At 40.2% G+C, this 13,428-nt stretch overlaps 1 protein-coding gene across 13 annotated transcripts in view; it reads left to right on the top strand.

Moving 5' to 3' along the window:
* The first annotated feature begins 29 nt into the window (after positions 1–29).
* The window catches only part of AMBRA1 (autophagy and beclin 1 regulator 1), a 164,470-nt gene continuing 151,071 nt past the window's right edge, over positions 30–13,428 (top strand). For 7 of the 13 annotated variants that reach the window (XM_040639032.1, XM_040639035.1, XM_040639031.1 and 4 more), the window contains exon 1: positions 34–558. The gene's annotated coding sequence lies outside the window, so the exon portion shown is untranslated. Of the gene's footprint in view, positions 559–13,428 lie in introns of all 13 variants that reach the window. The other 6 variants (XM_040639037.1, XM_040639036.1, XM_040639040.1 and 3 more) reach the window with 4 other exon arrangements.

Genomic DNA, 13,428 nt, shown 5'->3' with positions numbered 1-13,428 from the left:
ATTTATTTTCCTCACTGTCCGTGAGGAAACTAAGAGTCACACTTGCTCAGTTGGGATAGTGTTAGGAGTCCATACCGTAGTCGCGGAATTGCCAAGTGTTATTGTGCAATGAGTTGATCTTCAACACCCAAGAAAAACTCCAGTGCTCTCAACAACTTAGCTGGCAACCAACACAGAAAATGGCAGAAGCACCTACTTTACTCCACGGCTTATGATCTGGGTTTGTTTATTCATGCCTTGGACAGGAGTCGGACCTAGAGTTGGAGCTGAGCTGTTTTTCCGCGCTCGACTGCACTTCCTTGAACGATTGCTCGGGCGCTCTTCCTATGATGTCTGGGGCGTTCGTGTATTCGGTGATCTTTTGCGCCGTCTTCTTGCTTGATGTCTCCTGAGCGGCGGCGGCGCCGGGTCGAAGGCTGACTTATCCGCGAGGCCCCTCGCTCAGGCTGCTTTCTCCCGCTGGTCGGTAGAGCGGACCCCTTGCTTCCTTCCTGCCTCTTCCTGTCGGTGGCTGAGTCCCCCGCTGGGCTGCAGACGGAGCCCCCGCCCGCCTTGCAGGTAGGCCCGGGAGGAGCCTGGGAGGCCCGGCCCGGCATCCTTCCGCCGGCGGGTTGAGAAGACCTTGGCGCCGGCGGGTGGGCGGGCGGCTCGGCCGCAGAGACACGGCCGGAGGAGGAGCTACCCGGCTGCGTTCGGGGGCGCGGTCGAAGAGGCGGCGGGGAACTGAGGGAGAGGCCGGAAGGAGGGAGAGATGCTCGGGCTGCCTGCGCGGTTCGGTAGGGAGGGGATGTTGGGTCTAGAGCGGGTGTTGGCACCCCTAGTGTGGGGGGAATATCGCTTTCCAGGAACGGATAGAGCATTGCGCGTTTTGACCCTCCGTTTCTCCTCCCACTTCCCCACCCGCAAGGCTCTGGGTGTCATGACTCAATTACGCTGGGGACCCCCTCTGAGTCCGGCCTTTGAAGGGACCTTTGAATAGGTGGAGGCAAGTGGAACATGGCCCCCTGGCTACTCTGAGCGAAGTGTCATGTTCTTGCTTTTTGAGGGTAGGGAAAGTGAGACTGAGTTCTGGTACTTGAGTTTTCCCCCATGTCCCCAACAGATCTTTAAATGCACCTTAAGTCGGGGTTTTGGGTTTGTGTGTGTGTGTGTGTGTGTGTGTGTGTGTGTGTGTGTTTGCCATTTACAAGTTCTTTTTTTATTTCTCTTTCTATTTACTTGTCACTTTATGCGCACAGTGACTTGTCGTTTGTGTTCCCTCCTACCTGGGAATACAGATTTTGTCACTGGTACTTCATAAGTAAAGAGACCATGCTGGTTTTGCTTGTCAAAGTCTGTATCATTTTCGTGAGAATAGCAATGACAATTCTGTTTCTTGATAGAAAATTTCTTTTGCTGTCCAGTTTGCTTTCTGGTTGATACTTATTTCTTCTCCTTCCCCTCAGCTTGTTCTCAGTGGAAATCTTCCAACTATGGTGTTTAAGTGGTTAATGTCCAACGGAGGATGGTCAAGATTTTGAAATCAGATATTTGTCTTGAGAATTTGCTTTCTAGGAAGAATCCAGAGGAAACCCAAGGAGTCCCTTTGGAACATTTTTATTATATTTGATTAGTGGTTTAGTTATGAATATACTTAACAGGTTGTGTGTAAGAATAATTCAAATATTGAGATATTTAAATAGAAAGTTAAAATTCCAGCAACTCTGTTGTGTTTTCCTTTTCTCTCCCAACTTGGAAACTTTGGGGACTAAGTGTTCTTACTCATTTTATTTTCATTGGATAGAGTGTCACGATCCTAATTTGTGTAGCTTCTTTGTTGAAAAAAAAAATGTATTCAGGCTAGAGGTTATTCTCTGTTGAATAAGTATTTCCATAGTATGTGAAATCAGTAGGATAGTGGTTTTAAGAGAAAACAGACTAAATTTCTAGTTCTTAGATGGAAACTATACAAATCTATTTTTTTTTAACAATTTTAGAATTCTCATGAGTTTTGGAAAAATTATCATTCCTCTAATTTTTTTTTTTTGAGGTCAGTAATATTTAAATGTAGGGCCTTTGATCCTGAGTGATTTCCTAGTTATCAGGACCTCAGTACTTCCAGAAAGGGTTTAATGAAGAGCCACCAGACTGAAGAATCTACATTGGGAAGTTAGGGTAAGAATGTGTGGTCTCTGGAAAAGTTTTTACGGTAGAAGAGAAATTTATAACAGGAAAGAATTTAGAGAAGGAAGTGACATTATCTCCTGGGGATTGATTCTGCATAAAATTTGTAGTTAGTGTAGTGTTTCAGCAACTCCTAATTAATGCTAAATAATAGATGGAGTTTGCTATGAATGTCACAGAAAATGTTAGGAACATTTTGTTATGTTTCTGTAGGAAATAATTAGCAGAAGTTTAAGTTGGATTGAAGAAGACAGGAAATTTGGTTGTGGTGCTGGTGGTGGGGTTATAGGGATAGAGCTTCTAATCAGCTTCTACCCTGCTTTGTAATAGAAATTCACTCCACTGTTTACCTTTCTTGGTTACATCTTTTGCTGTTCTGTTGGTGTCAGATCAGGCTCTCTTTTGGATTTCCTTTCAGAAATTTATGGGTTCAGAATGTGACTTAATTGTTCTGTTTTCTCTTTTAGTGAGAAAGTTCTTGGGGTTTATTAAAGATGTGAACTTCTTTGAGTATCTTCTAGAACTTATCCTGGAAGGAGTTATGTCTGTCACTTGGAAAAGATTATATATCATTTGAAAACAATTGGTTATTTTTATTAACTGTAATAACTTCTTTTTATACTGTATAATTTTCAAAATATTTTTAACATGTTAGGAAACTTATGAAACTTTTATTTTTATTTTTTTTTTAAAGTAAGCTCCACATCCAATATGGGGCTTGAATTCATGACCCTGAGATCAAGAATTGCATTCTCTACTGGCTGAACTAGCCAGGTGCCCCAAAACTTTTATTTTTTGATCATGCTCTTTTCTGTTCCTTATTAATACTGAATCTAAACATTTATGATCTTCAAGGGTCTTCATGAATGTTGACAACTTATCTCACTATTCCCGTTTATCCTGCCCTGAAAGGAAGTAGAAAAAAAGTTTTGTTGTTAGCACACTGAGGTCTCTTTTTAATTTTTTTATTTTTTAAACAATTTTTTAAAAGATTTTATTTATTTGTTAGAAAGAGAGAGCACAGCAGGGCAAGCTGCAGGCAGAGGGAGAATCAGGCTCCCTGCTGAGCAAGGAACCTGACGTGGGACTCGGTCATGACCTGAGCGGAAGGCAGATGATTAACCGACTGAGCCACCCAGTTGTCCATTTTTTAATTCTTTTAAATTTATTTTTAAAGGTTTATGTATTTATTTGAGAGAGCGAGCGAGCTCATGTGCTCATGATGGGCGGCGGGGAGGGACAGAGGGAGAGGGAAAGAATCTCAAGGAGACTCCCTGCTGAGTGTGGAGCCCCACCACATGGGGCTTGAACTCACAACCCTGAGACCATGACCTGAGCCAAAACCAAGAGTTGGAAGCTCAAACTGACTTAGTCATCCAGGCGCCCCATGTCTCTTTTTTTAAAAGATGTGTCTGAGCCTTGATAGAGTTATTTTGGAATGGGATGCAGATCTTTTTGCCCAGTGGTTTGGTTTACCCAAAAAAACCCAAAACAAAACAAAACACAAAACCCTTAAGTTCTTTTAATCATAGTCATTCTCGTTTCTTTCTCCAATTGTTTCTCATAAACCCCGAGAGAACTTTCTGTTTCTTGTCATAATTTCTGTTTGTACAGAAGTACTATGGTACAACCTGTCCTGTGGTTTGGGGGTAATTTATATTTTATATTTGCAAACCCCTTCTCCCCCCAAGTTAATTAGATCTATTGTTTCCCTTTTTGCAAAGCTAAAATTAGTTACTGATAGATGAAAATTTTGTGATCAGTTATTGTCGGAATGTATTATATGCCCAGTAGTATATGGCAGTCTGCCAAAGTGATGTGGTGAGAAGAAAACAGATTAAGGAATCAGGAGACCTGGGTTTAAATCCTAGGTTTATGAGCTTCCTTCGCTGAGAAATCCTTTACAAATTATTTAAGGAGGCCATAGGACAGGTTACTGCCCTTTATTGGGCATTTACTTTGTCATGTTCTTCACGTGTATTATCTCATTCAGTACTCACAACAGTCATTTAAGTTAGATACTATTTTCCCCAGTGGATACTGAACTCAGAGAGAGAAAATTATTTGACCAAGATCACACAGCAAGTATGTAGCAGAGCTGGGATTTAAATCCAAGGCTTTGAATACTTTTATGAATCTGTATTTAAAGAATGGAAAAGAGAATACTTCTATCATAATACTTCTGTTGAGAAAAAGTACATGAAACTGCTTTAAAAAGATAAAGCGCTTTTCAGATGTTAACTGCTATTCTGTCTTCCAACAATGATGAGTAGATGTAATCTAGGTTCTTGAACACCTTGCTTCTTTCAAGGTAGCATTATGCCTGACAGTCATGGAGGATAGAGGTGACAAACATTAAACCAGCACGGGAGGAGCTTACTAATATGTAGGTGGAAAGGAGTGAGTGCCTGGAAGTGCTAGTGAAAGACAAGTTTTAGGTGCTGCATGTTTATGAGGTGAGCCTGAGAATATTTACCCCCTCTCTTCCAGTTAGTCTTACCTGTGCATCTGTAGGTTAGTATCTTTTCCATCTTGTTCTCTGTCTCTTCTTGGGGTTGACAATCTCTACTTATCCACCCAAACTTTTTCCTTTCTTCTTTGAGTACTGTTCTTGTACTGTGTTGTTTCCTAAGGTACAGTATATTCCTCACAGACCTTTTGAAACTATTTCTTGATTGTGACTCTTTCCTTCCTCCCTCCCTCCCACCGTCCCTTCCTTCCTTTCAAAGATTTTATTTATTTATTTGAGAGAGAGAGAGAGCACAAGCACGGGAAGTGGCAGATGGAGTAGCAGGTTCCCCACTGAGCAGGGAGCCCAACACGGGGCTCGATCCCAGAACCCTGGGATCACGACTTGTGCCAAAGGCAGACACTTAACCCACTGAGCCACTCAGGTGCCCTGATTGTGACTCTTTTTCAACCCTTACCTTTTCAGACTTTTGTTCATCTAGCACATATTTATTGAATGCTCATTAGATGCTGGAATACAAAGGTAGACGTGAGTGTTCTTGCTCTTACCAAGTTTATTCCAGGGGGGAGCAGAGTTGACAAGGTTCCTGATAAATATTGAAACTCAGGCTGTGTTCTGAAAGAAACAAATAGGGGCTGACAGAGAGATGGAGTGAGGAGGGCACTGGGTGTTCACGGGGATTAGAGTCTTCAGGTATGGCATCCTTATTCCCCTTAAAAAGTTGCAATCACCACATATCATGATTCAGTAGGTTAAGGTTTTCTTGCTGCCATCACAATGGAAGTCTTCATTTAAGATTGCTACATGTAGTATTTGTTACTTCTTGTATGGTGACACTGGGTTTGGCATAATAAAGGATGACTGTGACTTAGAAATGTGCAGCCTGCTTGCCTAATGAGTTTAATTTTTTACTTCTAATGTGACCTGAGTTTAATTGGTTCTCATTTATTAATTTTTTCCAAAATAAATGTTCTTTGAAAGTTGAGTTCAATGAATTTGAACATTGGATACATGCGTTCAGGTTTATTTGTATCAGGGACTGAGCTGAAGTTCTTGGCCTTATATGAGGGAAAGACTTAGAAGGAATGTCCTGAAATTGAGAGAGGGAATATGTAGGCTACTGCTGAGTATGTGCAAACAATAATACAATGTACAATATAATATATACAATACAATAATACAATCTTGTTTGGTACCTTTTTTCCAAGATATTACAAGTATTTTCTAGGTTGTTGTTGTTGTTTTTTTTTACTATTGGAATTGTATTTCTTTTTTTTTTTTTTTTTTTAAAGATTTTATTTATTTGACAGAGAGACAGCCAGCGAGAGAGGGAACACAAGCAGGGGGAGTGGGAGAGGAAGAAGCAGGCTCATAGCGGAAGAGCCCGATGTGGGGCTCGATCCCATAACGCCAGGATCACGCCCTGAGCCGAAGGCAGACGCTTAACCGCTGTGCCACCCAGGCGCCCCTGGAATTGTATTTCTATTCATAGAATCAAGTGAGGCAAATTTACCATTTCATGATTTCATCAATTGTTTATTTCTGCTTCCCAGGCTAGAATATATATTCATTCTTCTGTGAACCAAAATTACTTTGTCTTAGGTGTGTATGTTTATGATGTATTGAAACATTTGAAATTTTGCTGAGATGCACAGGATTAATATGCCTGCTTGATTTGTGGAGAGAATTGGAGTTGTTCAGTCTAGCTGACCAGTGAAAACAGGGTAGAAAAACATGTCTTCCCAGACTCTTGAATAACAGCCTAGTGGCACTGATTCTTGGAGTCAGGCAGTCTGAGTCCAAATCCCAGGGCCACTATTTACTAGCTCTGCAACTTGGGCAAGTTACTTAACCTCTCTGTGCCTTTCCTCATGTGTAGAATACCATACAGATGTGAGAATTGAATGAGCTAATATACTTAAAACATTTAGAACAGCAGATAGCGCTATATATGACAGCTGTTATCATTTTCAATATTATTATTGTAGCACAATAAAGATTATATGTTCCCCAAAACAAGAACAAGCAATAGTGATGCTTAAATTGAAGTTTAGTGTCTTTAGAGAAAACTTGAATAGGGAATAAGAATTTAAAGCAGCATATTGTCCCTCCTTTCTCTCAACGTGCTTCAAATTAGAGGATGCATCTTTACTGGGAAAGAGAAACCTAGAAAGCAACAGTGTCTGAAAGAATTCCAAATAGAGAAATGGCAAAATTTTGAGGATTCTGTAATATGTGTGGTAAAACAGGCCAGAGCTATTTTAGGAACAGAGGAACATTTCTTTGCAAAACAGGTAGAAAAATTTTAGCATCTGAATTTTACCATCTATTTGAACTGTGATTGGTGCCTGAAGTATTTGGAAGAAGTTGACTTAAGGCACGGAAAAGAATGATATTTAGGGAAAAGTCAAAGCTACCACATCACCTTGGGTAAACTTCTGGAAGAGTGAACATATTTTATATATAGTGGTGAAAACTGGGAATCCAGTAGAGTTAGCTTTTTTATTGCTCTTGTCCCTATATGCCATTATAAATTGTGAGTGGCTTCAGTCTTTGCCACTCTGAAGTTTTTTGTTTTCCTCTCTGAAGTCTCTGTAATATTCCTGCTCTGTCATTTTAAAAACCTATTTAGGGGCGCCTGGGTGGCTCAGTCGTTAAGTGTCTGCCTTCGGCTCAGGGTGTGATCCCGGGGTTCTGGGATCGAGCCCCACATCAGGCTCCTCCGCTGGGAGCCTGCTTCTTCCTCTCCCACTCCCCCTGCCTGTGTTCCCTCTCTCGCTGGCTCTCTCTCTGTCAAATAAATAAATAAAATCTTAAAAAAAAAAAAACTATTTAATGATTATAGTGGAGTCTTGTTTTTTTCATTCATCTATTCAATAAATGTTTATTGAATGTCCACCACTGTGGTAAGTGTTGTAGCTGCCATAGTAAGAGCTGATCAGAACCGGTGCTTATTGAAGTGCTTTGTGCCAGGTACTGTACCAAATGCTTTGTGTCATTGATTCTTTTTATTCTTAAAACAGTTTTATGGCGTAGGTACTTTTATTGTCCCCATTTCATAGACATGGAGGTTGTGGCACAGAGAGGTTAAGCAGTTTGCCCAAGGTCTTTGAGCTAGTTAGTGGCAGCACCAGGATTGGAATCCAAGCAGTCTGGCACCGTAGTCTCTTGCTCTTAATCCCTAAATTATATTGATTCTAAACTACTTTAAACAATTCTAAACTCTCTAAACTACTACCACTATACTAAGACTAGAGTAATAAAAATAGCCATTGTCCATGCCTTTATAGAGATTGTAGTCCAAAGGGGAGAGAAACCATAAATAAAAAATACACCAATAAGTGTATAATTGCGAAGTGTATCAAGCCCTATGATGGAAAAGTAAAAAAGAGATTATAGTAGGGAGCCTGAATTGTGTTGGAGCTTTGGGGAGCGTTTCTCTGAAGGAGTGATATTTAAGCAGAGATTAGAAGGATGAAAGGGGGAAGGCAGAGGGAATAGCATGTATGAAAGCCTTAAGGTGGGAAGGAATGCGGCACATTTGAGAAACTGAATGATTAGTGTGGCTGGAATACAGTGAGCAATACAGTGAGCAGTGGTGGGGGAGGGGAGGGGCATAGGGTGAGGATAGAGACATGGGCAGGACTGTGTTAAGGATTTTGGATTTTCTTCCTAAGTATAACTGAAAGCCTTGGAAGATTTTAAGTATGAGCGTTGTGACCTAATATATGATTTTTAAAAATTGTTCTGGCAACATTATGGAAAATATTAGAAAGTTGTGGAAAAAATTTTGGAAATTGTGGAAAATTTGGAAGAGAAGTGGGTGAAGTATGATAGTACGATGTTTTATTGTGGTCCAGGCAAAAGATGATCATGGCTTGGATTAGGCTCTAGGCAGTGGAGATGGAAGGAAGTAGAGTAAATAGACATTATTATTATTATTTTTAAGATTCAGTAGATAATTTAGAATTAGGACAGGCAGACTTAATGATGGATTGGATATGTGGGAGGAAGGAAGAGTCTAGTATGATTACCAAGTTTCTGGCATGAGCCTCTGGGTAGATGAAGTTGCCATTTTTGAGATGGAAACATTTGAGAAGGAGCAGATTTTGACTAGAGTTGGGAAGTAGAATGAAGACCTCAACTTCAGTCATGCTGAATGTGAGCTGTCTGTTGAAAACATACAAGTGGAGACATCAAGCAAGGAGCCTTTGTGCGCTGCTGGAAGAGGCGCTGGCAGTAAATCTGGATGCTCTTGGTAGATAGGTGGTATTTACAGTCAAGGAAAATAGCCAAGATTACATAGAGGGAATGTATGTATAGACTAGCAGGAGGAGAGTGTTCCCGACCAAGCTCCAAGGAATTTGAGAGGAAATCTTAGGAACTGAGAGAGGAACGTGTTTCAAGAAGAAAGTGATTGCCTGTATTTTTTCGATTTAGCAACACAAAGATCATTCATGATCATAACAAGAGCAGTGTTGGAGGAATGTAGGCCCAGAAGCCACACTGAAGTGAATTTAAAAAATGGGAACCGAGGTGGGGGGGCACCTGGGTGGCTCAGTCTTTAAGCATCTGCCTTCGGCTCAGGGCGTGATCCCAGGGTCCTGGGATCGAGCCCTGCATCGGGCTCCCTGCTGTGCTGGGAGCCTGCTTCTTCCTCTCCCACTGCCCCTGCTTGTGTTCCCTCTCTCGCTGGCTGTTTCTCTCTCTGTCAAATAAATAAATAAAATCTTTAAAAAAAAAAAAAGTGGGAAGGGAGGAAGTAGATAGAGATGGTCTCTATATTTTGGTAATTAGCATGTCTGTCTCCCCATAAGAAGTAATACTTTAAGAAGTAATATGACGATAGGAACAATACCTTTTTATTTTCTCCTTGGCAGCCTAGCATTGGTATATTGCCAGGAGGTTGGATTAAAGGAGAAAGAGGTTAAGGAATGAGGATAACTGCAAAATGGCAAAAGTAAAGATTCTTTATAGATGGTCTTTATATGTGGCCTTGGAATTTAAGGGTGTACATCCTTTTTAACTTTGCTATCATTAGCTTCTCTGTTTTCACCTCCCTACCTAATGCGTCTTTGTATTTTGGTATTACTGGCTTTTAAATTTCATTCCTTACCTTTATTTTTTCTTGTTGCTTTCCTGTGGCCATTGTTGCTATAGCTGATGTGCTTTGTATTTATCTCTCTATTCATTCACTTGTTTATTGGCTCTTACTGCCATATAGAGTACTGTATAACTGTGACTCTAGACTTTATTTTGATTTCTATTTTGTTTTTCACTTACATATTCTTTGCTTAGAGCCTAATAGGCTATACTGAGATAATATTAAACATTTTTGCTACCAGTCTACCTGGAATTTTATACAATGACTTTGCTGGGAAGGGCTAAGCATTTTGTGGGTATTGTCCCCATTAGTTCTTCTAGCATTCTTTTTTTTTTTTTTTAAATTTATTGAGGTAAAATTCACATAACACAAAATTAACCGTGTTATTTTTTAAATTTATTTTTATTATTTTTTAAAGATTTTATTTATTTATTTTAGAGAGAGCACACTCACTGACTAAGCCAGCCAGGCGCCCCACCAAAATTAACCATTTTAAAGTGAACAATTCAGTGATGTTTAGTACATTCACAGTGTTGTGAAACCACCACCTCTATCTAGTTACAAAACATTTTGATTATTCCAAAGTAAAACCTCTGCCCAGTTTATGCAGTTATTTTTTCATTTCCCTCCTTCCACCAGCCCTGGAAACCAGCAATCTGCATTCTGTATCTATGGATTGATCTATTCTGGCTATCATATAAATGTAATCGTAGGGGTGCCTGGGTGGCTCAGTGGTTAAGCATCAGCCTTTGGCTCAGGTCATGATCCCAGGGTCCTGGGATCAAGTCCCGCATCGGGCTCCCTGCTTTGCAAGCCTGCTTCTCCCTCTCCCTCTGCCTGCTGCTCCCCCTGCTGTGCTCTCTCTCTGTCAAATAAAAAAACAAACTCTTAAAAAAAATGGAATCATAACAGTACGTAACCTTTTGTGTATGTATATACCAATAATCTGTCATTTATCAATTGATGAACATGTGGACTCTTTCCACCTTTTGGATGTCATGAATAGAGCTACTGTAAACATGTATGAGTACTTGTTTTTGGTCGTTTTGGGTATCTGCATAGAAGTGCAATTGCAGGGCTATCTGGTAATGTATTATTGTTGTCATTCTTCCAAGACCATAGGATCAAGCCAACATCTGCTGCTTCCACAGAGTGTGTGATTTGAGAGTTGTTGGCTGGGCTTAGATTAAGATTGAGAATCTCTTTCCTTTATGTTTAACTTTTTGAGGAACTGAATTCTCCTAACATACTGGTTTTATTATTTGCATTTTACTGATGGGGTAATTGAGGTACAGCATCTGCATGGTCTTAACTTCCTATCTTCAGAGCAAGTCGGTGATGGAGCTGGGAATTTAAGACTCTTAATCATGTTCTTTGTCTAGCATGACCCATTTAAAGCCATGTTGCATTTACATGAAGCTTTTTAAAATGGGCTTCCTATATTTTATAATCTCTTGAAGGGATATTGTTCAGGTGGTATTAAGCAGATGTTCTTTTTCCATAGAAGACAAGAGGGAATATGTTTTAATTGCAGCAGAAGGGATATAGATTACAGATTAGAAAGAACTTCCTGACAAGATACTGGAATATTACCAAGGAAGGTTGTGAAATATCTTCTTCAAAGACTTAGTAACTGTCTTTCTAGGATGATTTAGGTGTGGGCTTGCTAAGAAATGAGGGAGATGAGAAAGATGACTTGCTGAGGTTCCTGGTAACCCCAGGACATAGTTGTTTGATGGTTAATCAAAACAGTATCTTTGGCATTGTACTGAGTGTATTTTCATTTTCTTTATGAAGAAATAATCAATAGAGAGTAGGTAAATTGCTCAAGGTCTCCTGGTAAAATGGAAGATTAGCATTCTGAATCTTCTTGGCTCCGGGTTGAATGCTCAAGGTTGTGTTCTTTATCATGAACGAGTCTTTTCATGGCTGTGTGATGTATTATTGTTGTGATTCTTCCTAAACCATAGGGATCAAAGCCAACATCTGCAGCTTCCATAGAGTGTGTGATCTGAGAGTTGTTGGCTGGGTTTAGATTAGGACTGAGAATCTTTTCCTGTAAAAATTTGTTTGGTCTCCTGTTGTACATGTAGAAATGGGAACACATTATCAATAACAGACTAAGGTAATAGATTCTTAATAACTATTTAGGAAGGGCCGGGTTAAAATTGCTTAGGTGAAGGTACATATCACATACGTGTATTTTTGTTGTGTAGTGCTTGGAGAAAAAGAAGCCCAGAAGATGGGCAAATGAACATTAGATTCTGTTGTAGAACATAAACATAAAAATAACTTATTAAATGCGGCATTAAGTTGCCAGTTTAAATGCTCAGCTCAGGGGTCCTTGGGTGGCTCAGTCAGTTGGGCATCTGCCTTCAGCTGGGGTTATGATCCCGGGGTCCTGGGATCGAGCCCCATATCGGGCTCCCTGCTCAGTGGGGAGCCTGCTTCTCTCTCTCCCTCTGCCCCTCCCTGCCCCTCTTGTGCTGTCTCTCAAATAAAAAAACAAAATTAAGAAAAACAAATAAATGCTCAGCTCAGGAAATGCCAAAGTTAAGGTACTGAGAACATTAATACATTCACCTGACACTCAGAGTTTACATTAGAGTACCTCATAAGGGATCTCTTGTCTATTATCAAAATCATGTTTTGAGGTCCATGGGTCATTGACTGACTGGGAAGCTAACCTGGGACGGGGTATTACCTTGGTAGGTAGGTTTAACGGATTTATTATTTTCATTTTAGTTGAGCTATAAGAACATTTACTTGTTCACTTCTCTGCTACCAAAAATAGCATTAGATATATTTATTGAGCTTTCTTGAATTGGCAACAACTATTACCTCTGTAGGATAAAAGAGAGGGGAGCCAACTTTTGAATACTTACCATGTACTGGGAATTTTGTATTTGTTCCTCCTTGTAATATTCATAACAAACCTATAAAGTGGGTGGTGATATCTCTATTGTAAAGGACAGGAAAAAGTGAAACTTTTTCTTGCCAAAGGTTATACACATGGTGAATGGCAAAGCGGAGATGGAGAGTTAGAGTTTTCTGTTTTAAATTAGTGTTTTTCTTTTTTTATACTATCACTGCTTTTTAAAATTTGATTAATTTTTTTTAAAGTAGGCTTGGGCGCCTGATGGCTCTGTCAGTTGAGCGTCTGACTCTTGGTTTTGGCTCAGGTCATGATCTACCAGTCATGATCAGGCTCCACGCTCAGCTGGGAGTCTGCTTGAAGATTCTCTCCTTCTGCCCCTCCCCCTGCTTGCTCATGCACACCTGCCCACCCCATAAATAAATCTTTAATTAAAAAAAAAAAAGGTAGGCTCCTTGCCCAACGTGGAACTTGAACTCACGACCCTGAGACCAAGAGTCGCATGTTCTATCAACTGAGTCACCAGGTGCCCCAAGTTAGTGTTTTTCAAACTGTGTTCTTTGGAGGTGCCTAAGGGGTGCCTGTGAGAGTCAGGAAGAGCTTTGGTTCTCCCACTGTGTTTAAACCAGAGTAGCTTAACTTCGATCTCTTAAATTTTAGTGTTTTCACGTAAGATTGCATTTGGAAAACGGGTATCTGCTTCTTAAAGAAAAGAAAGAAAACCTGGAAGACCACTGAGGAATCATGAAAGAAAATTAGTGAAAATAACCTGAAGATTGAAAAGATGGCTAAATTACATAGCTGCCAGTTAAGAAA

This window comes from Ursus maritimus, unplaced genomic scaffold, assembly GCF_017311325.1.
Source record: "Ursus maritimus isolate PB19 unplaced genomic scaffold, ASM1731132v1 scaffold_23, whole genome shotgun sequence".
Classification (NCBI taxonomy): Eukaryota; Metazoa; Chordata; class Mammalia; order Carnivora; family Ursidae; genus Ursus; species Ursus maritimus.
This window is presented reverse-complemented; position numbering and strand designations above follow the sequence as displayed.